The following is an 18,797-nucleotide window of genomic DNA, read 5'->3' as shown; positions in this document are numbered from 1 at the left end:
AGCCCAACAGAACACCCTATTGGTGTGATTTCACATCAATACATCACACCAAAGGAAGGTTTTTGTTTGTGTGCCTCACTACATATTTGCTAATATTAAGATTTCACATCTAAAAATACAATATTAATACTGAAATGAACATCGGTAACTCCCAAACCAATAACCTACAGTATGATTTTCTCAGTCAGATAATATTTGTATAAAGTGTTTTCCATTTTTTTTCTTATTTGAGAAGGAGGACTACTTGAGTCATTTTCTTAAAAAAACAAAAAACAGAAAACAGTCATTGATTTTTATTTAGGCAGTTATTTTTAAATTGAGAGACAGATGAGAAATCATATTGGACTGAGTGCGATTTCTGTATTCAATGATGTTATAAATCAGATAAAAAGGACAAAGTAAAGATATCCATTTCTCAGCAAAGGTACATAAAACTGGGTATTCAAAACACTATAGTATATCATGTCAAATATAATCCACAAGGAATAGTGATTCCATTCATATTTTCTGTCTTCTCTATTTTTTGATAGAACTTGCAGATAGTAAAATATGTTTAATACTGCCATCAACAACTGAGAGAATAAAAAGAAAACTTTTTTGAAATTGAAATATTTCTAAACCCTTGTAGCTATCTGCTTTATTCCCTTAAGATTTGAGCCTTAATCTTTTCCAGGGCTTGTTGAATTCTGCTGTGTATTGCTTTTAAAACTTTGAATTGCATTCTTAGAAAGAAAAAAATGACTCATATTTAAAAATGTGCTTTCAGCAAGTGAATTAAGCTTTTTTAAATTTATTCCTGTGCTATATTTAGGTTTACTGATATCCTAAATCTCCCCTTTTGCCAGTAACATCAAAACATGAATTGAGACCCAAAGGTGGATTAAAGAGCAATACTAAATGTTACATAGTATTCAAAAAAAGTAACTACATAAGATTGCAACACTTCTAATTTTCAGTTTGTTGTTAACTCATCCATTTGTAGCTAAGTCCTGGTGTATAGTATTCTCAAAATAATAATAATTGTAGTATTATTATTATCATTGCTACTACTACTAATATAACAGTGAAACAACAGCATGATAATTTGGTTACCAAGATATGATTGAAAGCAATTTATATCTTCTAAAGATTTCTGAAGAAACAGCAGTAGAGTTATTTATTTTAATGTAGAGCAACATGTCATAAAATTCTTTTCTTTTTTTATAACCCTCATAGGGAGGATAGAGCTTCATTTAAAATATTCTCTTCCTCTCAACCTACCGAGCACATTTTCCTAATCCACCTTGGGGAGACTCTTGTCTCTCTAGCCTCTTTCCCTTTTCCCTATCCAATTATGAAGTTGGTGGTAATGGTTTTCTAGCACTAGTACCTTCGGCGAAAGTTCAGCTACCACTCTGAGGTAGACATGGCCTGGAGCTGGTCAAGCTGCCCCCTAGAACAGTCCTTGTGTGATGGGGCAGGCCAACAGTTTCTGGTGGTAGATTAAAGAAACGAAAGACAACAGAAAAGACAGTGAATAAAGGCAAAATTCTCCTTAGTAGCCACAGGAAGTATTAAGTGTTGAATACACATATGTAACCCTTTTTCTATCTCTTCTTTTTACAGAGTCAAATCACTTCAGTGTTCTGCAAAGAGGGATAAAATGCCAGTCAGTGACAGCTATTTACCCGTTACGTCCATGGCCTGGTACCAACTTTTTTCATTCTTGTTATTATGTGTTAGATAGGATTCCTTTCTGATAATCCAGGGCATAAGGTGCAGCTTTCCTTGGCTGCATGGGTCCATCATGAACCCTCCTGGCTAACCTAACCCATCCAGGGGAGAACAACTTGGTGTTGGGATTCAGTAACTGTCATTCTCTGGTGACTGTGCTTCTGCCCGGAGGAGGAAGATGGGATATCTACCAAGCCCTGTTCTCCACATGTGAACCAAACCAAAAGATGCCCCTCAGTGCCTCCCTTGCAGTTAATCCCTAAATGTCCAGGCAGACAGAATATTATGTTAGCTTTGTCTATCCATTCTGGGGTCTGTAAAATACCAAAGAACAGCAACTATGTGTGTGACTGACCCTAACACAGTCTCTGATTTGAACAGGCAAAGCTTTGTGATCTAGAGTTGTAAACAAACAGAGAAACAAAGAGTTAACTGAATTCTGTTTCGCGTATGTTTTAATAATGTTGAAAAAAGAGGAAATATCAGAGTGCATCCATGTATCAAGTGTAAAATTGTTTAGGGAATGTTTTCATCCAGCTGTGTGTGCAGATGTTTGAGGTACACCTGTGTCTGATAGGTTACAATGTAAATGTTGTGTTTTTTTATGTGGGTTATAATCTAAAAAAATTGAAAGACCCTAAGGGGGTTCATAATTAGGTTTGAATAATGTATCTGTCCTAATCCAATTGGAATGTGTTTATATCCAACCTAAAAAAACATGGCAAAATTTGTATTACTTTTGGTTCCTTGGTCTATTCCAATTTTCTATTTAATTTTTCTGGGCTTCATGGGTTGCCTTTACCTTCCAAAAGCCTTTACCTCTTCCACCTTTCTTCCCTATTTCCCTCCTTTCCTTCCCCTGCAGTCCTCCATGGACTTCAATTTTTGCAGGGTTTTATGTTCACAGCAAAACTGATTGGAAAGTACAGAGTTCTCATACAGCCCCCTCTCACCTGTGCACAGTCCCCCTCACTGCCCAGCACTATCTATACAGTGTACAGTTTTGTCATTGTTATAATCAATGAACCTACACTCACACCTGATTTTCACCAGTTTTCATGTGGTGTTATCCATTCTGTGGGATTTGACAAATGCATAATGACGTGTATCCACTGTTTTCAATTTTATTTATTTATTTTTAGAGAGGGGAAGGGACCGGGAGAGGGAGAGAAACATCAATGTGTAGTTGCCTCTCACACCCCCACACTGGGGACCTGGCCTGCAATCCAGTCAGATGGGGAATTGAACTGGTGACCTTTCAGTTCACAGGCTGGCGCTCAATCCACTGAGCCACACCAGCCAGGGCAACATGTATCCACTATTATATTATCATCATGCAGATTAGTTCTACTACCTTAAACACCCTCTGTGTTCTGCCTATTCATCCTTTCCTCCCCTCAGCCTCTGGCAAACACTGATCTTTTTAGTGCCTCCATAGTTTTGCCTTTTGCAGAATGTCATATAGTAGTAATCACATGTGTGTATCTTTTCAAATTGATTTCCTTCATTTAGTAATATGCATTGAAGTTGGCTCAATGTCTTTTCATTGTTGAGAGTACTGTGTCAAAACTGTGATAAAACAATGAAATATTTTATCCATCCACTTACTGAAGGATATCTTGTTTACTTGCAAGTTTTGGAAATCATGAATAAAACTTCTATAAACATAGATCTGCAGGGTTTTGTGTGGGAATAAGTTATTAACTCTTTTGGGTAAATACCAAGTAACACAACTGCTGAACTGTACGGTAAGCATATAATAAGTTTTATAAGAAGCTACAAATTCTTTTCCAGCATGGCTGTACTATTTTGCATTCCCACAAGCAATGGATTTGAGCTCCTGTTGCTCCTTATCCTCACTAGCCTTTGGTGTTGCCAGTGTTCGAGATCCTGGCTCCTTATCCTCACTAGCCTTTGGTGTTGCCAGTGTTCGAGATGTAGACATCTCATCACTGTTTTTATTTATAACTCCATGATGAGATACGATATTGAGTATCTTTTCATCTGATTGTTTGCTAAATGTTTTCCTTCTTTGGTAAGGTATCTGTTTAGATATTTTGTCCATTTCTAAAATTGGGTTGTTTATTTTCTTGTCGAGTTTTATGACTTCTTTGGATATTTTGGGGAGCAGTCCTTTACTGGATATGGGTTTTGCAAATGTATCCCCCAAGTCCATGGCATGTCTTCTCTTGATAAACATCCTTTTTAGTTCCTGGTACAAATTAATTTTTCCAAAAGCAAAGATTCCAGAAACTGTTTAGTTGTAGAAAGAAACTAATCTGTGTTTCCTTTTTTAAACTTGTAACTATAGGTTGTCCAGCAGTGATGTCATTGATGTTCAAATGTTTGCTATTCTTCTAGCTTTGCTCTAATCATTAGTGTGATGCCCTTGCCAGGTCCCTGACATGAACAGGCTACTGTAGAAGGCAGTCCCTTCATGCTGAATACATGTCTGAACATTGTCGCCATTTCTCGTGATATACTATATAGTTATGAATTCCACATACATACTTGAGATGCACTTCACTCTGTTGAGTAATCTCTCTAAGTGTAGAATCTATAATAAGCCTATTCAATTTCATCTTCTGATCACTGAACTCCTAGTGAAAGAAATAAGCAGTAAAAATGTGCACTAAAGAATTTATATCAAAAAATTATATGTCTTAAAGTAGAGACTTCATATTTCCCTATGAATTTAATGACCTATATTTATCATAACCTATAGGAATAGATTTGAATACATTATCTTATCTGTTCTCAAATTACCCTTAGTATACTAAGGATTTAAGTAATATATCTAAGGTATCTATTATATTATTTCTCCAAAAACTTACACAATTTTTTCAGGTCATATATTTAGGTCTTCTGACCATTTTGAGCTAACTTTTATGTGTAGTGACAAATAGCAGTTTAGTTTCAATCATTTGCATGTACCTTTCCAATTTCCCCAGCACCATTTATTAAAGGGGATTTCTTTTTCCCATTAAAGTGTTTGACTCCTTTGTCAAAAAGTACTTGTCCATACATATGTTATTTATTTCTGGATTCTCAGATATATCATATTAATCTGTGCATCCCTTTTCTGCCAATACCATGCTGATTTAATTACTATAGCTTTGTTCTCTTTTTTTTTTTAAACAATTGCTTGGGTTATTTTGGGACTTCTTTGGTTCCACACAAATTTGATAATTTTTCATTCTACTCTTCAAACAGTACCATAAAGGAAAATGTAGGTATGAAATTCATGGACCTTCGTCTCAGAGAAAACTTTATGTATTTGACCCCAATGATAAGGGAAGTAAAAGCAAAAATCAATCAGTAGGATTATATCAAACTAAAAAGCTACACAACAAAATAAACCATTAACATAACAAAAAGGCAACTGTTCAAATGGGAGAATATATTTACAAACAATACCTCTGACAAAGGGCTAAAATACAAAATATATGAAGAACTCATTCAACTCAACAAAATAAATGCATACATATATACATACACATATACATGTATAAACAAACAAACAATCCAATTAATAAATGGGCAGAGGACCTGAACAGACACTTCTCCCAAAAAGACCTGTAAAATGGCCAACACATGTGTGAAAAGATGCTCAACTTTACTAGCTATAGGAGAAATGCAAATCAAAACAACAGTCTGATACCATCTAGCACCTGTTAGAATGACTGTTATGGACAAGTCAATAAATAGCAAGCATTGTCAAAGTTGTAGGAAAAAAAGGGAATTAGCATTCACTACTGGTAGGAGTGTAAGCTAATACAGCCATCATGGAAAGCAACGCAGCACCTCCTCAAAAAATTAATAATAGAGTTACCTTATGATCCAGAAATTCCTATTCTGGTATCTACCCCCAAGGCTTGCAAACATTTATTCATAGAGACATATGTAGCCCTATGTCCACTGCATCATTTTTCTTGGTGGACAAAACATGGGCATAAGTTCAGCGTCCTTCAGTGCATGATTAGATAAAGATGTGTTACATAAATCCAATGCATTACTACTCAGCCATGAGAAAAAATGAAGTAGTGTCATTTGTGACAACATGTGGATATGATGAATATCATGCTACATGAAATAGTTGACAGACAAGCTCAAGAACCATGTGATTTCACTCATGTGGGATATAAAGCAAAAAGTGAAAAATGAACCAATAAGACAAACAAGTAAGCAAAAAACTCATAAACACAGACAACAGTATGGTGGATACAATAGGAGGAAGAGTGGGAAAAAGGTAGGAGAGTGTAAAGGAGGTCAAATATATGATGAAAGGAACTTCATTTTGGGTGGTGAACACACAATGTGATATACATTAGATATATTACAGAATTGCACACTAAAAACTCACATAATCTTACTAAGCAATGTTGCCCTTATATATGTAATAAAATTTTAAAAGAAATAAACTTAAAACTGACTCAATTTTAAAACATACATACACAAGATAATTTTATGTTTCCAAAAAACTTTTCAATAGAAGGCATGGAACAAATACAAAATATAAAATAATATATAAATAATATAATGTATCATATACTGAAGTAGTATTTTTCAGTTCTCTATTTTTCATTTTTTGATCATTTTAATTTATAATAAAATGTATTCCAAATAAAGTTATTAAAATCACTAACTGACTTGGCTTTTTGCAAACTACTAATAAAATTATTTATGAATTATATGTAATGGAGGTTTGAGGAAAATTAAACAGAAAAATAAGTTATGTCAAGTGAGTTTAAATAATGATATGATAGGATGACATCCATTCACCAATGAATTATATTTAACTTTTGGTGATTGTTTAAATATAAATGTATCACGATAAAAATAAAATGTATTAATAAACAATATAGCTATTGGATGTCTATTGGATTGTATAATATTTTTAACAATATAGCTATTGGATAGCTATTGGATTGTATAATATTTTTAAATAATGTATCTATAATCAGTAATAAAGAGGATATAATTAACTTTTGGTGATTGTTTAAATATAAATGTATCACGATAAAAATAAAATGTATTAATAAACAATATAGCTATTGGATGTCTATTGGATTGTATAATATTTTTAACAATATAGCTATTGTATAGCTATTGGATTGTATAATATTTTTAAATAATGTATCTATAATCAGTAATAAAGAGGATATAATAAACTTAGGACACATTTCATTTCTGAAATGTGTTTTCTACCATAGTTGTTTAAAATAATAACATAAAAGGAACCCCCAAGTCACAGGAGTATACTGAAATTGTTTTTATTTCACATAAAACTAGCAGTCTTTAACTGTGATCAGGGAAAGAATATCTCAGACTTAAAATACTTTATCTTGATTAAAACTGTTCCACATTTTACTTTTGCCCAGTTTAAGCATTTGGAAAAGAAAAACTCCAATTCACTTTATATATTGTGAAGAAATAAAGTTTAATACTTGCTACCACAGAAATAAAAAAAGAAGAGATTTATCATGTACTGCAAAAGGAGCAAGACAACTTTCATATGTATACAATAGTTTAGAGTAGTTTCTATTAATACTATACTGAAATGTGCATTCTAGAGAACCAAATCTTAAACCCAGGGTGTGAAATACTTCAAGGCTTGTCTAGAATTTATCTCACAGATTTTAATCCTTTATCTGGAAATTGATTTTATAAGTCAAAGAGTGATAAGAGCCATTATATCAGCCAATCAGAAAGGAGAATTTAAACAAAATAATTGCATCTACTTTAAAACTCTTATATAGTGATTCCCTTGCTTTATTTCAAATTTAAGCTTATAAAAGGAATTTAATGTCACAATCAAATGTAATTGATAAAAAATGGCATCACTCATGTACAACACTTTTATTAGTGAAAAATTTATCCAGAGTTATATTTTCAGCCGTTAGCTTTCTGATAATAGACAATATACAATAGAAAAACAATGGAAAATATAATTCTGAATAGTTACATAGGCAAACTCCACCAGGTCTGTAAATGCCACATTCACAAGCATTACTGAAACTGGAATGACAATATGCCAGCTATATATTTCATTTCATCTTCACTGTTGGGCTGGGAGGAGTACTCTAACCTTGATTGTGAGCCCCATGCAAATTTTTCCTAAATAAAGGTCATAAAGGGAAAACAACAACAACGACAAAAACCTACTGAAACAAAACAAAAGTATTCATAGCTCTAGGGAGCTCTTGATTCAATACAGATATCTCCTGGGGATTGGTTCACCCAGTACTGAACAATTTGACATATGTTCTAAGCATATTGGTATACAATTTAAAAAATCATTGTTATATGATCATTGATAAATAGAAGAAATTTAAATAAGTGGTAATTGAGTGTAAATGTGGAGGATAAACTGCATGAGTAGTAATGACACTGAATGACAAAGGAGGTTTTTGCTGTTCCACATCCTTTCTCTGTCCTTAGCAGTGTGCATAATGAGATGGTTAGCTAGGGTGTAATAAAAGATCTGGAAGAGAGAAAGAATCTGCTCCAGGAATAAAAGTCATTTTACCCAAGCAGTTTCTTCCCCTGGACAGTATATGGGAAGGAAAAAGGTGCTGTATAAAACAGAAGAGCAATTAAATAACTTATCCAAGGTCATGTATCCAATGGGTGACAGATCTGACATCTGTGTCCAAGTTTTCCTTCAATAAGTTTTCTCTTTCAGAGAAAGTGGCTACAGTATATGTTGATGATTCTTGAGCCTGTTAAATTGTGTGCTTGCACACATACACCATACATCAACTTAACAGTGAAAACATACTTGCATAAGTAATAAACAATAGACTGTAAATTAACTCATACAAATTTTCACCCTACCATTAAATCTTTCTGAGACTTAAGGATATTAATTAGCTTTCCCAATGTCACTAAATTAAAAAGTAGCAAACACAAACTTGAATACAAGCATTTCTAACTTCCCATCCTTTCCTTCAGAATTCACTATATGTACAAACAATTGAAGGTCTCGATATAAAATTATGTTCCCTTATTCTAAACAACCATTTCAACATACAAAATTGGAGGCCTATGTTAGGGCAAGCCAAGGGAGTTGTCCTGTTATTCTAAATTAAGTTGAAATGTGCTTTCCCACTGTTAGAGTGTCCTTGGAAAGTACTGAAATTTGACAAAGAAAAAAGCTGAAAGTGAAGCTGAAAGTCAGAGGGCAAAGGTCATCAGAGGATAGAGAATAGCCTCACTCTGCTGCTGCTCTAGGACATTCCTTCACTTCTCTAGGTGAAGGCATTAACAACTTTAGACATGCTTAAATATATTTCCCTTCCCTTATTTATATAATAAAGTAAAAACATGACATTATAGAAAATATTAGATTTCAAAGTTTATAACTCAGTGCCAAATTACTTCAACTGTTTCTTCTTGAGTAGCACCCAAATCTCCATGGAAATTCACTATTTTCATTATCTCCTCATTTTTCTCTTCATTTTGAGAATTCTAAAACTAAATATCTTTGACAATCCTTCAATAAATATTATAAGCTGGAAAAAAGGAATTGTAGGGTCACCTAGTCCCATTTATATTTTTAATAAGTAATACCTAGAAAAAGATAAAATATTATCTAAATCTATTTCCATATGCTTCAGAAGTAAATTTATGAATGTATACAAGTGGATATTCTACAAACTTTGATTTGCCAATGCTTAACAAAGCTGGCAATAGAGAGAGAAATTATTTAGTCTAGTAATTTTCTTACAGGAATTTATCCTCAGGAAATAAAGAAATCCACAAGGAAGTGTTCAAAATGATATTTATCACAATGTTATTTATAACAGAAAAAATATAAATAGCATACATAATTCAAACTAAGCAACAAAATGATGGCACATCCATACAAATATATATTAAGAATTATATTAAAAATAGTAATATAATATGAACTGCATTTTGTGTAGAAATAATAAAATAATGGTATAGGTTAAGGAACTATATAAAAACATAAAAATAGAACTGGTAAATATATTCAAAAGTAGGGTAATTAAAATAAAGACAATAAGTACAAAAAAAGACAATTATATTTAGAAGAAAATCAAATAAAATTAAGATATAATCATGAGAAGCAGGAAGAATATTTTCAAGTATAAAAGAATACAATTCTGCAGGTAATTTTGAAAATTCAGGTGCTACTTAAATTCTCTATGGTATAGAAAAGCATGGAAACCAACTCAATACATTACCAAGTGTTAGAAGTGTCATAGGTGGGCACAGGTAACCAGGTTCTTGGTGATTGGGACAAAGAATTGAACCAAACACCCAGAGTTTATAGCAGAGAACATGGGAGCAGGCCAACTCCAAGCAGAGATTGACCTCATGAGCTGGAGGGACTCTATTCTTACAGGGCAGATCCTTCCTGGCTAGTTTTGGTGGGCTTTTACTGAGCATGTGCAAGTAATTGCATTGCTTTAAAGCTACTGCACATGTGGTCTCCCGTGATTTTCCCTGATTGACCACCAGGGAAGAGGGTCCCACAATGCTACCGAATTGACCTCTGTTTCTCCTGGGGTCCCCCTGTACTAGGTTCGCCTTTCCCTTCACCAGAGAATTATAGCTCTCCATGTTAGAGATTGGTGAAAAGGAAAAGAATTGTTTATTCAAGTTATACAGACTTAAGAGTAATGACTTAATGTCTTCATCAAAATCCCAAAGTCCCTTAAAACACCTACAAACACACACAGTCCTTCCTTCCCCCCTTTGCCCAGTCTGGGGTACCGTATCTCAGGAAAAGAAATAGAAGTCCGTGGCTCAGGCAGTCCCCGGTTCTTCCCAATAATCTGTGCTCAGCTGGGAGGCCTCCCTCGGTTCCCAGCACCATCAGCTGTGTCACCTGGTTCTCTGCTAAAGCCGCATGGTGATTCTTTGCTAAAGCCCCATGGTAATTCTTCTCATGGCTGCTTGGGGGGGGAGGGGGCTCCCCACTCTTCCAAAGTCATGTGGTTCTCCTTACATGGCTGCAGCCATGTGGTTTTCTCTCCACTAGCTGTGCTTCTCTTTCCACTGCCACAGCTGCGTGGCTCCCTCTCTTCAATGGCTGCCAAGGCTGGGTTTAAATATCCTTGCAGCTTTACTGGGCTGCCATAATGAGTCTGCCAGGGGTGGCCCCATGTGGTAGAGCCAATCATCTCCAAGCTCTCACACAGGTGCTGTAACTAGGGGGAGTTGCCTCCCAGTTACTTCTTGGGGGGAAGTTCCTTCCATCCCCCTGGCTCAGAGCAGGGCCACAGCTATTTAACATATCTATGCAACCAGTTAAAGGTTATGGATATGTTAAATGACCACACCAGATGTTAGCTGCAAAACTGTTGCTATGCAAAACAGCTCTCAATGCTCCCGCTCCCCGTGTCCCTTCCCTCAACTCACACTGTAGTGGAGGGTGAGGACATCTTATATATCTTTCTAATATTTCCTGGACACCTTGAGTTCTGGACCCCCATTACAAATCCTTCTTTTGGGGGCCCCCTGGCTGCACCCTCCTATAGAAGTATAGTATAAAAAAGGAAATCACTTACTACCCCCAAGTAAAAGAGATTTTAAAAAATATAAGGAGATACCAACTGAACAATGTAATGTCTCAAAATGCTTGGATGATTTTAAAATTATAAAATAAAATTAAAAAAAACTAAGTGTCAGTAAATAAGTGGATCAAAAAACTGTGGTACATTTACACAGTGGAATCCTACACAGCAGAAAGAAAAGAACTCCCACCTTTCATGACAGCATGGGTGGAACTAGAGAGTAGGATGCTAAGTAATGTAAGCCAGTAGACAAAAGAAAAATACCATATGATCTCACCTATTAGAGGAATCAAATGGACAATAATAAACTGACAAGCAAAATAAAACCTGAAGCATAGAAACCTGGAACAGAATGATGGCAACCAGAGGGAGGAAGGAGGTGGAAAGAAGGGGAATGGATTAGTCAAATAACAAGTGAGAACGACCCAGGGACAGGGACAACAGTGTAGGGGATTGATGGTGGGAGCAGAGGGTTGGACGGAGGAAGGCAAAGGGGGAAAATTTGGACAACTATAATAGAATAAAAAAATTAAAAACAATTTAAAAAATTATAAAAATAGAAAATGACATTTTATAAATAGTAATGTCATAATCTCAATGTTAAAAAAGCATTTAATGAATTCAATACTCACTTCAAGTGTAGTTTTTGGAAGTGGTAGAAATGATAAGTGAATGCATAATTATATAACTGGAAAATAAAGATTAATTGTACTTTTTACAAAGCTTACTTAAGGCCCTACATTTAAAATAAATGGAATAATATTAAGTTTTTTTTACATTTTTAATGTATTATATAAATGGGTGATCATTTTTGCTAAAATAACAAGATAATATGGTCATAATAAATATATTTGTGTAGAACTTTTAGGTTGTTTCTGGCTCAGTATATTTTTAAAAACTTAAATGAGCTTTCTTTTGCGCTTTACAATTCATTATTCTATGATTTGTGGCAATAATCCATTAATTAAATAAATGTCTGGAAATCCTGAAAAAAATGAAGAATAAAAAGTGTATTATGTGTATCTTGTGCCTCCCCAAATCAAATGGGCTTAACCGATGGGAAAATGCATTAGCCCATATACACAGCATAGGAACAAGAGCTACTTCTGAGCCAGTTGATTCAGCTCTGAGTGAGGGGCCACTTGTTCCTGACTCTGTCACCTCTTGTGCTGACTTGATATTCTCTTATCTGTTACGGTAATTGTATGCTTGGAAAATTCAATATAGTATAAAACAATGACTGAATGCAATCCTTGGTGCATGTAAAAGAAAGTTAGGTTCTTGGTTCAGTCAGATAGCATCTTGTTTATTGGTGGACACTCTCTTAGGCATTGCAGTAATGTTTAGTGTCCCCGACCAAAAGACAATAGCACCCCCACCATAACTGTAACCACTAAAATACATATTTATCTTACATATTATTTTTTTAACCACTAAGCTATTTTTATTTTTCATTTTCTTAAATTATTTTATTGCCATTCAATTACAGTGTCCTCATTCACCTCTGTCACTGCCCGCGCCCACCCCAGCCAAACCCATGGTTGTGACACAAATACATGGACAATTAGAATTTGAATACCAAAATTAACAAACTTGATCTAAAGGGTATACTTAAGCACAGCATGTATACAACAGGCAGAAAATACATGTTTTCTGGGCAAATACCACTCCCAAAACACATTTGTGAAGAAATAGTTCAAGCTACAGTGCAACACTTTCCAGGTTGTTTCAAAAATTTGAGGGATCTTTTCATTTTCTTGCATGGTTATGCCTGAGTACTTACATTAATATACTTTTTCTTAGCATGTTTGGCACAAAAAAGAGAGCATAAACAGAGACTTTCATGGAGTAGTTTTACTTTGGAAAGTGTTTGGGAAAAGTAGGGAAGTGGGAAGAATAAAACAAAGAGGGAAACCCAATGCTAGGGTGGTGATTGCGGTAGATCCCTGGGCTTGATTCCACTGGAGACTCTCTGAAGAACTATGTGGAATGTGTATATGAGTTATTTACCTGAGGAATGGACAAGAGAAGTATTTATTTCTAGCAGTTTTTCCTATTGATCAAGACCCCTTTCTATTCTATAGCGTGTTAACTCTCTTGTACTTCCAAGTTTGTGTGTGTGTGTTAGAATGGCTAAATTTTGGCAACTGTCAACCCCAAAATGCATTCTGCATGCTTACATTTATACAACATGTTATAATAGTGAAAAATTTTATAATAGTGAAAAGTCAATCAGTGGTTACCTAGGGCTGGGGAAAGTACTGAATATAGAGGAACATAAGGGAACTGTTTGGGGTGATAGAAACACTCTCTACCTTGATTGGATGATGGCTATATGGGTGTATACATTTGTCAAAACATATGTGCATACTATGGTTGTGAGAAGGTTCCCTAAATTTTGGTAATGTGCCTTTCAAAATTTTGTCATTGGAGTTTTTTTTTAAATTGTCAAAAATGTCAACTTTGACACTTTTAGAAATTTAAAATTATTGAACTCAAAATTTGTAAATAGATAGAATTTTTTTCCCTACAGAAACACAATAAAACACTTGGAAAATCAGATGATGAGAGCTCTAACAGAGTTCATAATTTATATTTTGAAAATCTATAGTGTAGCTACAGAATATATTGTGTGGATAAGTTGTACTCAGAAAAAATTTTGAAGCTTCTCTTTCTTTAATTGAATAAATTAATGTTCACTACTAGAATAAAATAAGACGGAGAAAGCATTTTTTCAGTTATCTAAGTTTGGTAAGACATTGAAAAGAATCATATTTGTTATATAAAAATATTTGTTGAAAAATTACTTGAAATAACAGTATAAGGGCAGACCATAAAAATCTCACATTTTAATAAAAGTGATAGAATAAAAATGTTATTCTTTTAGCAGAATTAACTCTGAGCTTACATGTACTATAGAATAATAAAGAAGAGAGTTCTCAATTACAAGTATTGATCTACAGATACACATTTGTATTTGTACAAATAATTATACTTTTTAAAAAATCATTTTTGAATTTTTGTATTTCATGTATTAACTGATATAAAACCCAAAAATTCATTGAGAAATAAATGTTAACATTATAAAAGCTTGAGTATTTCAAAATCCCCTTTCACTTTCAGAAGGTTTCTGATTTGGATAAAAAATAGTATATGGGCTAGTATTCAACCTGAAATCCTAGAGCTACCTGGTAGTTTTCTTTCTCCTGCACTGGCCTGACTTCATATGCAGTAAATTAGTGCTATGTCCTACCACATTTTCACTACATTTTCTTGTTTATATTTAAATGTCTTATTTAGGTCTTCATCATATTTTGTAAAACTATGTGGCAACCTCCAAGTTCATGTCTCTGCCTCTACTCTACACACTTCAGTTCATTAGACTTATTGCTTTCATATGAGTTTCCAAAACTGAAAGTCTGATTTCATTATTCAAATGCTATATTAGCATCAAGGGTGCTATATGAGCCACAGTCTCAACTCCAGAATCCTTAAATGGAATTACAAAGTATTCCATGATTTAGTTTCTCCCTTTGTCTTCCTCATATATCTTATCCCACCTCATTCATCTCAGGCCACATGCTCCTCCTCTCTGCTTTTCCACATCACTTTTAATTCCTTCTGGAATAAACAATTGTATCTTAAATGATTGGAAATCCTCTTGTGAGGCTTCAAAACCTAATTCAAGAAACTTAGGGCAGGTGATTTTTTCCTTTCTAAAGACTTCTTTGTCTGTATCTCAAAGTTGAAATCACAGTTTTCTTTTTCTGACATTGTATTGTATGTGGTGCGTACATGTGTCTGTGTGTGAGACACCACTCTGTAACATTTACTTTTGTATTTACAAGACTAATTGGAAATAGATACTCTGACATCTTTGTTTTCTCAGACAATGAATGGGTGAATAAATAACCAGACTATTCACAGACTATCCAAGCCTAGTTATTCATATTGTAGCATATTATGTGTTTCTTATGGATGTACAAAAAACATTAAAAAAGTGAAAAATTCAGAAAACATACAACACAAACTAAACTGGTTTAGTTTGAAAATGACAAAAAATTCAGTTCTATTTGCCAAATGTGTTCCTTTTTTATTTGTTTTGCTTCCTAGATTTGGAGGTTTGCCCTCAACAATGTTGATTATTGAAACTATTAGGAACACTTGCATTTGTCTATTTTAATAGAGAATTTCTAGATTATTTAATAATCTAATTTTATATTACATTATTACTTTATAGTAATATTACATTGTTATTATTATCCAGCACAAATGGCATAAAGTATACTACCTATCAAAACAAAATTTTGTGTTATAATTTATTTTGTATCAGTATTATTTTAATATAATAACAGTAACAAATGTAATTTCTTTGTCCTGTTCTATAACTGACATAATCATATCTTTTAAGACATAAACTGGGGGTTAAATTTCCATAGAAAGCATTTTTGAGATTGCCAAAAGCTTTTTTTTTTGTGATTTAAAATTGGTCATAAAACACCTAGAAGCAAGCAATAATTTATTTTACTTGAATCAAATATTTGCATCTTTCAAATTTTATACTTTTTATATCTCCTTTTATTTGTCCAAGGTAGCTTTTTAAAAATTTGATAGGTGCAAATATAGAATAGATAAAAAAACTAGTCAAAATTATATTTGCTACTTAGTGGTATTACAATTCGAAATACTGCCTTCTAAACCCATAAATAATGGGCTAAGATTTGTCTATGTTTGTGAGTATGGGAGTTTTGGAATCTTCCATGGACTACATCAAATTTGCTGATAATCATAACGGTAAATTAGTGATGGTGAAAATGACATTGATGTTAGTAATAAATCCTTGTTTATTTTTTACAATTAACACTCTTCCATATTTAAGTGTTACTAGACTCACACTGTTCATTAAAGAATGAAATCTGAGATAAGTGACTTGACCAAATACACTCTACATGGAAGAGGCAGGGCAGAAACACAGGTCAAATTTAATGTTTTGCCCACTACAAAAATAAAATGAATATCCTGATATGGCATTTTAAGATACTACATCTGCAATGTGAAGTGTATCTTTTGTATCAAGTTTTTCCTTAAATGATGAAATAGAAAAATCCCAGCAATTGCAAAATAGCCCATTTTCCCACTTTAAAATACAGTGCAGTCCATTGAGCAGTATCAGTTAGGAGGAGAATAATGTATATCCAGAGGAGACTATTTACACATATTGTTATCTTTCCTAAATTTAAGAACACATCCTGCATTTCTAGGCATTTAACCAACTTTAGCCAACTTGGGATTTTAAGAATCAGGAGAGCAGAGTTGTTTATAAACTACAACATTGACCATAAGACCAGCATGCAGATGAGAAAGGAGAGATCCAGGAACTGTGAACATATACAGAAAACTGTTTAAAACAATAATCATCTTATTAGAGTTCTTACATAATAAACATCTAAAATTGAAATGTTTTTTCAGATAACACTGAGATCAACCCAAAATGTTTCATACTAAAATATATATATATATATATATATATATATGTATTGAAGAATATAAACACCATTCTGCATATTAAAATATATAGCCAAAATATTCTCTAAATTGATATTCTCCCATTTTTGTTTCTGAGTTATAACTGGTAATTTTTTTTTTCAAATAGTTTTCCGAGAAAGCCTATTTTGTGATTGGGTTCAATTCACAACCAGCTACTACTGACATCAAAACAGAAAGTTTCTGCCTAAATCATGGGCTTTATTTCACTGCATAAATAGCCAATAGTTTTTCAGTAGAAAGACCAGTAATGATCTTACAGTTAAATAGTAGCTACACACCTGCCAGGTTATTGTGATTTTTGGCATCCTTGGCATATGCTCTCATTTTGGCCAAATTCTATTTCAGTTGCAGTCATGGCATTCTCAGAGCTACCCGATGGCTTTCTAAATTGATCTGACATCTGCAGTGCTTCCAGGAATGAGGTTTAAAAATAAAACAGTGCTTGGGACATGCATATAGAGATGCAGAAATTCAGAATAACTTTTTTTATTTGGGAGTTAAAATACATCCCCCACCTATGTCACACTTTTTTTAATATACATGTTTGTTGCTTATCTAAGCCTTAAAGCAAAATATAAATACATAATGAAAGTTCAAAGCACTACCATGTTGGCAGTGCTTTATGTAGCCAAAAATTTTATGTAGCCAAAAATCCAGATTTTTTAATGACCAGCTTCTCAAAACTATCCCTTCACATTGTATTCAAATATAGATTTTATAGATTTGTTCCTCTCAGTTTAATCTTCTTAATCTCTCCTTTGACTTAACTATGAATTTCTGGTTTTACAACATTGCCCCTAACTATAACCAGGATATTCATGTTGATGATATCCCATCTGTTTTACATTTTCTACAGAGCAAGTTTGATAGTTTTACTTTTTTGTCTGACTACACTATTTTCTGTTCAACCTTTCCCAGTCACATTCTTCTAAATCTGGAACTATTTGAAAGTATCCATTCTTTTACTTTTTAATTTTTTTGCTAGTTTTCTGTAGATTTCTACTGTTGGTAACTTAGTTGTATATATATTTTTTCCTCAATGAAAAATAGTTATTTTTAATTCCCTATCAGATTCTCAAATTAATTTTTCATATTTATTTAGGTTTTATTTTTAAAAACTTTGAAAAAAGATATTGGCCTGTTCATACCTTATGTTCCAGGAAAATACTGTGTGGATGCTGACCAGAGTTTTCAAAGGTTAATATGTTAAATGGGGAAAGTAACCTTTTCCAGGCTAACTAACTTTGGGGTTTATTTCCTTAAATATGATTAAATAAAGTTCATTGCTGAAAAACTTTACAAAATAATAAAGTAAAACATTTTATAATTTTGTAATAGCATGATACAAACTCAATTACCTAAAGAATCTTTTTGTGTCTAAGAGTCCTTTAGATTAGCATTTACCTAAACCAGATTAGGGGTAATGTGGATTGAATGTCGATTACTTCAATATCATATTGTCATTAAACTATATCTTTCCCTGTCTTATGTGTCAATATCCTCCCAGGATAAATACCAAGTATGTTCTAAATATTCTTCTAGAGTTGAAAATAGAGTGATGAAAGGTCAGAAAAGGAAATTATACAAATGGCATTCATATTTTAAAGATAAAAATAAAATACAAGTAAGATAAATTTAAATACTGAAGAGTGCTAGGTACTAAATAAAAGTGGATAAAATGGAGAGAACTGGGAGGCTTTTAGAGGGACTTTCAGGAAAGTTGTCTTTGAGAAGATGACATTTGGGCTGAGCTCTGAATAAAAAGAGGAAACCGTGCATATGATGATCAGCAGTCACAGAACTCAGAGTAGAGGGAAGAACAGCAAAACGTCAAGGGTAGAAATAAGTTTGGTGTTTTCTAATAATTTAAAGTGTCCTAGCCTGGTTCAAGTAAAGGCAATGAGAAGGTGAGAGAGATAAGCAATGAGAATGAAGAGGGAGGCAGTGACTACATCATTTAGATGTTTGTATGGAGCTTGGGTTTTATTCTAA

At 33.5% G+C, this 18,797-nt stretch overlaps 1 long non-coding RNA gene across 1 annotated transcript in view; it reads right to left on the bottom strand.

Annotated features, from left to right (window-relative positions):
• Nucleotides 1-3,985: 3,985 nt before the first annotated feature.
• The window catches only part of LOC118498800, a 134,157-nt gene continuing 119,345 nt past the window's right edge, over nucleotides 3,986-18,797 (bottom strand). Inside the window, exon 3 of the long non-coding RNA XR_004901264.1 lies at nucleotides 3,986-4,313. This is a non-coding gene — a long non-coding RNA (uncharacterized LOC118498800). The remainder of the gene's footprint in view (nucleotides 4,314-18,797) is intronic.

This window comes from Phyllostomus discolor, chromosome 2 (assembly GCF_004126475.2).
Source record: "Phyllostomus discolor isolate MPI-MPIP mPhyDis1 chromosome 2, mPhyDis1.pri.v3, whole genome shotgun sequence".
Taxonomy (NCBI): domain Eukaryota; kingdom Metazoa; phylum Chordata; class Mammalia; order Chiroptera; family Phyllostomidae; genus Phyllostomus; species Phyllostomus discolor.
Note: the sequence above shows the minus strand (reverse complement) of the source record. Positions and strands in the feature narration are given on the sequence as shown.